At 40.6% G+C, this 7,229-nt stretch overlaps 1 pseudogene; it reads left to right on the top strand.

The window, feature by feature from the left end:
* The first annotated feature begins 832 nt into the window (after positions 1-832).
* Positions 833-1,597, top strand: LOC132430831 (large ribosomal subunit protein uL30 pseudogene; annotated as a pseudogene).
* Positions 1,598-7,229: the final 5,632 nt, after the last annotated feature.

Here is a 7,229-nt window from a genome sequence, read left to right as displayed (position 1 = left end):
ATCTTCCTAACCACATGAGGCCTACCCAAATACCTACAGAAATACAACATAATAGCTTATTCAGTCTCCGCCCAAGAAACCATTACCCTGTGTAAAAACATTGCCTGTCAACAGTTTACTTTGATGCAGAGCAAAGAACGGGACACTGGTTTGATTCTTCACAAATCTTAGCTTGGCCACCAAGCAATATTACCTTCCAACTCCACCATCCTGAGAAATTTCTTACTTTCCCACCATGTCAAACCTTTGGAATTAATACTGCAAATCAACAAACGAATTTTTAGAATTAGACATATAGAACGATGAGATATAATTGAGAAGCCAGTACTTCACCTTTTTGGTCAAATGAATTCTGACAGGGTGCCAAGACAATTCAATGGAGAAAGAATCGTCTTTCAACATATGGTGCTAGGACAACTGGACTGCCACCGGCAAGAGAATGAAAGTAGACTCCTTCCTCACACCATATACAGAAATTAACTTTAAGGATCATAAACCTAATTGTAAGAGTTAAAACCATAAGACTCAAAAGAAAACAAACCTGCAACTACCTTCATGACCTTGGATTAGGCAATAATTTTTAGGTACGACACCAAAAGCACAAGTAACAAAAGAAAAACATAAATTGGACTTCATCAAAATTAAGACTTTTTATGCTTTAACAGACACCATCAAGAAAACGTAAGGACAACCCACCAAATGGGAGAAATGTTTGCAAATCCTGTATCTGAAGGACTTGTATCCAGACTGTATAAAAAATTCTTATAACTCAATAATTTAAAAACATGAATAACACAATTTAAAAATGGGCGGCTCTTTCCCAGCTGGAACCATGGAGGGTGCAGAAGAGAAGAAAAAGAAGGTTCCTGCTGTGCCAGAAACCCTTAAGAAAAAGCAAAAGAATTTTGCAGAGCTTAAGATCAAGTGCCTGAGAAAGAAGTTTGCCCAAAAGATGCTTCGAAAGGCAAGGAGGAAGCTTATCTATGAAGAAGCTAATCACTATTACAAGGAATACAGGCGGGTGTACAGAACAGAAATCCGAATGGCTAGGATGGCAAGAAAAGCCGGCAACTTCTATGTACCTGCAGAACCCAAGTTGGCATTTGTCATCAGGATCAGAGGTGTCAATGGTGTGAGCCCAAAGGTTCGAAAAGTGTTGCAGCTTCTTAGCCTCCATCAGATCTTCAGTGGCACCTTTGTGAAGCTCAATGGCATCTTTATGAATTCTCAGAATGTTAATGAACATGCTGAGAATTGTGGAGCCGTTCATCGCGGGGGGGCACCCAAACCTGAAGTCAGTAAGTGAGCTGACCCAGAAGCGTGGTTATGGCAAACTCAACAGAAGCGAAGTGCCCTGACAGGTGACGCCTTGGTGGCTCCGTCTCTCGGCAAGTATGGTACCATCTGCAGGAAGGATCTGATTCATGAGATCTATACCATTGGAAAACATTTCAAAGAAGCAGGCAACTTGCTGTGGTCCTTTAAATTGTCTTCTCCACGAAGCAGAATGAAGAAAAAGACCGCCCATTTGGTAGAAGGTGGAGATGCTGGCAACAGGGAAGACCAGATCAACAGGCTTATTAGAAGGATGAACTAAGGTATCTGCCAGGATTATTTTTGTAATCTGGTCAGTTAATAAACAGTGACTGCTTTCAAATTGGAAAATAAAAATAAATTAAAATGGGCAAAGGATCTGAATAGACCTTTCTCCAAAAAATGGCTAATAACCTCATGAAAACGTGCTCAGTGTCATTATCCGTCAGGGAAACGCCAGTCAAACCGCAGTGAGATGGCACTTCACATCCCGTCAAAAAGTAGATAATCACAGGGGCTTCCCTGGTGGCGCAGTGGTTGAGAGTCCGCCTACCGATGCAGGGGACGCGGGTTCGTGCCCCGGTCCGGGAGGATCCCACATGCTGCGGAGCGGCTGGGCCCGTGAGCCATGGCCGCTGAGCCTGCGCGTCCGGAGCCTGTGCTCCGCAATGGGAGAGGCCACAACAGTGAGAGGCCCGCGTACCGCAAAAAAAAAAAAAAAGTAGATAATCACAACTGTAGTGGAGAAAGTGGAACCCACATACATTGCAGGTGGCAATGTAGAATGTTGCGTCTGCTGTGGGAAACACTCTGGCAGTTCTTCAAAAGGTTAAATGTAGAGTTACCATAGGATGCTGCAATTCTAATCCTAAGAATATACCTGAGAGAAATAAAAACATACGTCCACACAAAAACCTGTACACAGATGTTTATGGCAGCATTATTCATAATAGCCAAAAAATGGAAACAACCCACATGTCCATCAGCTGATGAATGGATAAATAAAATGTGGTATATCCACGTAATGTAATATTATTTGACAATGAAAAGGAATGAACTTTTCCTATATAGCACTGATACATACTGTAAACTGGAGGAACCTTGAAAACATCATGTTAAGTGAAAAGAGCCAGTCACAAAAGGCCACATATTGTATAATTTCATTTACATGAAATATCCAGAATGGGCAAATCTAGAAAGATAGGAAAGAGACTAGCGATTGACCGGGGAATTTCCTGGCGGTCCAGTGGTCAGGACTCTGCGCTTTCACTGCCAGGGCCCGGGTTTCATCCCTGGTTGGGGAACTAAGATCCCGCAAACCACGCGGCGTGGCCAAACAGCAACAACAAAAATGGTTAGTGATTGACTAGGGGTGGGAGGTGGGGGGAAAATGGAAAGTGACTACTAGTGGGTGTGAAATTTCCTTTTTGGGTTGATGAAAATGAAAAATTGATTGTGATGATGGTGGCACAACCCTGTGAATACACTAAAGCCCGTTGAATTGTATACTTTAAATGAGCGAATGATATTTCTATAAAGCTGTTAAAAAAGAAAATAAAAGTATACCGCATGAGAATGTTTAAACAGTGGAAAGATATTACTTAATTTTTAAACGGTATTCCGCTTTACTCAAATGTGAAGGATGAGTGTTTTGCCAGGATTTCCGTTTTTTGATGTTGAAGTTGCCTTTACTAGGATGGAGTCAGATCCTGTTTGTGTTCATCTGAGAGCACTCAGGGCTTGGTCCCAAGTTCTCTGCTTTGTTACTTTAGTGTGATTCTTTTTTTTTTTTTTTAACATCTTTATTGCAGTATAATTGCTTTACAATGGTGTGTTAGTTTCTGTTTTATAACAAAGTGAATCAGTTATACATATACATATGTTCCCATATCTCTTCCCTCTTGCATCTCCCACCCTCCCTATCCCACCCCTCTAGATGGTCACAAAGCACCGAGCTGATCTCCCTGTGCTATGCTGCTGCTTCCCACTAGCTATCTGTTTTACATTTGGTAGTGTATATATGTCCATGCCACTCTCTCACTTTGTCACAGCTTACCCTTCCCCCTCCCCATATCCTCAAGTCCATTCTCTAGTAGGTCTGTGTCTTTATTCCCGTCTTACCCCTAGGTTCTTCATGACCTTTTTTTTTTTTTCCTTAGGAGAACAGTATGGAGGTTCCTTAAAAAACTAAAAATAGAACTACCATACGACCCAGCAATCCCATTACTGGGCATATACCCTGAGAAAACCATAATTCAAAACGATTCATGTACCAAAATGTTCATTGCAGCTCTATTTACAATAGCCAGGACATGGAAGCAACCTAAGTGTCCATCATCAGATGAATGGATAAAGAAGATGTGGTACATATATACAATGGAATATTACTCAGCCATAAAAAGAAACAAAATTGAGATATTTGTAATGAGGTGGATGGACCTAGAGTCTGTCATACAGAGTGAAGTAAGTCAGAAAGACAAAAAAAATACCGTACGCTAACACATATATATGGAATCTAGTGCGATTCTTCTAATCCTTTGTTTCCCATTAATTCCTGAGTCTACTGCTATGACTTAACCTCATACACTGGGTTGGATGTTTTTAAGTCTAGAGTCCTATTCACTGTGAGACGAAACCAGGGCTTTAAGGAAGATTTTGGAATTCTTAGAATGACAAGAGTTCAAATAAGGACAATGGAATCAAAGCAGAATAACAAGTAGCCAGCAAGTCTGCTCTACTAGGTGAAGTACTCCTAAGAAGGGGGCAATTTAAATACCAGCTGGATTTCAGAGTTGTCCACTTCAAACTGAGATTTCCAGAGCTCCTGAAGCACGAGGACTTCCCTTAAAGTTAGGTAGAAATAGAATGTGAAAGTTTAAGATCAAGACCTTTTAGGATCTAGATTTTTATTTGAGTTCTTCCTTGTTAATTGCACAAAACTTCAACATAATCAAATATATTGAGTTTGAATGATATTCTAGTTACTAAAATGGGATTTTTAGTTACTAAAGAGTAAAACTGTCCTGCAATTTTGAGGTAGCAAAGTCTGTAACACCTGATACATCTGTTGATGTCTTTGTCAACACCTTCTCATACCCAGATTTCCAGGTAGATCAACAATTTCTGGATTACAGAAATTTACATAATTGAAAAGAAAAGAAAAAGTAGAGGGGAGAAGTCAAAAGCATCCAGCTGAGATAAAAGATAAATAGGGAATGGAAAACAAAGGAAATAAAGAATAAAGAGACAAGTTTAGGGAAAAAATAGCAACAGAATAGCAAAGGGTAAGCAGTGGAGTAGAAACTGAGAGAATCACATTCTAGGACCAGCTCTGCTATTAGTAAATTGTGTTGTCTTGGGCAAATCACTCTCCTTCCCTTCTTCCAGCTTTACTGGCCCATATAATTAGATACTTGTCTTCCTTTGGGTCAAATGACTAAGTATGAGTTCTAAGCATAAAACAATGAGATTTGTTTTCCTTTGCAGTTTATAAAACCAGTCTCCTTACTCTATAATTGGGCTATTTTATGAAAACACTCTGAAAAAAAAATAATACTTAAAAAAAAGTAAATTTGCCAGTCACTGACAGGTTCTATTCTCGTGATGGCTTCCTGAGCCCAGTCACTGAAATTTATCTTTCACTTTCAGGTTCCTGCATGACCTCATGCCGATTCAGCAACACACAGCAATGGTAAGAACTCCCTCCTACCAGTCTCCTAAACGAGAAGAGTTTTGATAACCAGTAACCTTAGAGACATAACTGTAATGTATAATCCAGGTCATTTCCCCTGGGCTCTTTCTGTGCCCTTCTGCAGCACTTCATCTTTAAAAAAAAAAAAAGGCCCTTTAGGAACTTTTTTTTAAATAAATTTATTTATTTATTTATTTATTTTTTTGGCTGCGTTGGTTGCTGTGCGCGGGCTTTTCTCTGGTTGTGGCGAACAGGGGCTACTCTTCCTTGCAGTGCGTGGGCTTCTCATTGGGTGGCTTCTCTTGTTGCAGAGCACAGGCTGTAGGCACGTGGGCTTCAGTAGTTGTGGCGGTCGGGCTCAGTAGTTGTGGCTCGCAGGCTCAGTAGCTGTGGTGCACAGGCTTAGTTGCTCCGCGGCATGTGGAATCTTCCCAGACCAGGGCTCGAACCTGTGTCCCTTGCACTGGCAGGGACACTGCGCCACCAGGGAAGCCCCCCCTCTAGGAACTTTAAAGATTTCTTTATAATGTGGTTATGGCATTTGAAATCATCTCAAATGTAAATTGAACAGCAATACAGTACTACTTTGGGAAAATCTGAATCTTAGACTATTTTAACAGAAATGCAGTTAATTATTACTTTCATATATGCACGGAGACTTCAACGAGTTGTTGATGTCTGACTTTCTTTAATAAATGGATCACTTGTAATGAAGCTGATTTTAAAGCAAATGAATACTCAAGTGCTTTAAAAAGTTGTTCTAGGTTATATTTGAGGTAATTAACAAGTTAAGAGCACATAGTGGGACTTCCCTATGAAAAGAAGACTGTCTTTTGGGGTCAAAAGCGAACCATGAGAGTGTTTCACAGTGTAGTTTCCCAGTAGCGCTGGCAGGGTGGGGTGCATTTGGAGCGTTCAGTAAGTCCCAGTGTATACGCCTGCATCTCCTCGTACGTGTGTACTCACCAGAAGGCAGTCTCTCCCTGCCGGGCCTTTCCCTAATGGATTTCCATTTCTATCCATCGGGGACTTAGATGCCGCCTAGCAATTAGTCCTAATCAGGCAGCAGGAGTTTCCTAAGGGGACTGCCAGCTAGCCTAATTGCTGGCAGCTGTGGGGCTGCTCAGCGCGCAGCTGCAGGGCACGGGCTGTTAACCCCCAGTGTCCCGGGCTCCACAAAGATGCTGGACCTAGCAGAATTCCTGCTGTGTGTGGCATGTGTTGGGACCAATGGCTTATCTTTATTTTGGAAAACTGTGCTGAGAAGCTTGGAGTACTTTATCTCCAAAGATACTTTAAGGAGTGAACTATACAACCCTGCTCTATAGCAGAAATTCATAGAGGAACTGAAACAGGATTAAAAAAAAAAGCTCTATCATGGAAATTCTCAAAAATTCACGGAAGTGGAATAGTATAATAAGCCCATACATCCATCAAACAATTCTCTACATACTGCCATTCTTTTTAATCTATTCCCCACCTCTGTTTGTTTTGGGTTTTTTTTCTTTTTTACCGGAGTATTTTAAAGCAACTCTCAGACTTCATTTCACTTATAAGTGCTTTAGTGTATGATTCTAATATAAATATATATATTTAAGTGTAATCACAAAACTATTACTATCCTCAACAAAGTAGCTAATAATTCCTTAATATCACCCAGTATCTAGGCAGGCTCCTATTTCCACAGCGCGTCAAAACTGCGTTTGGGTTTGTGTGAATCAAGGATCTAGTCGAGGTAGTTGGGACTGAGGCGACCATTTGCTGGAGAGAGTTTCATGCTCTACGTTTGGCAGATTGTACCCTCAAGGTGTTCTTTTATGTGTTCCCCCTATTTTCTGTAAATCCACAGGAAAATCTAGAAGCTTCATGAGAATTAGATTTGGGTTTTTTTCCAAGAATATTTTATAAGTGGTGCTGTGAACTTTCCTTTGCTTCTTACTCAGGAGGCACAAATGTCTAACTGTCCAGTTTCAGTGATGTTAAAATTGATCAGTGAGTTCAAATGTTGTCAATCTGATGCATCCGTTACAAAGTTCCCCCATTAACTTTACCTGATAGTTTTAGCAGACATTTATAATCATTGCCTCGAATGATTGTTTCATAAGGGGTTACTAAGTGGTAGCATTCTAATGTTTTCATTCCTTTGGCATGTATTAGCCATGATCCTTGTAGAAAAGAATTTCCCCCTCGTGTTTGTAAAGGCAAGATAAATACTTGATTCCCT

The sequence above is a fragment of the Delphinus delphis genome, chromosome 9 (assembly GCF_949987515.2).
Source record: "Delphinus delphis chromosome 9, mDelDel1.2, whole genome shotgun sequence".
Classification (NCBI taxonomy): domain Eukaryota; kingdom Metazoa; phylum Chordata; class Mammalia; order Artiodactyla; family Delphinidae; genus Delphinus; species Delphinus delphis.
This window is presented reverse-complemented; position numbering and strand designations above follow the sequence as displayed.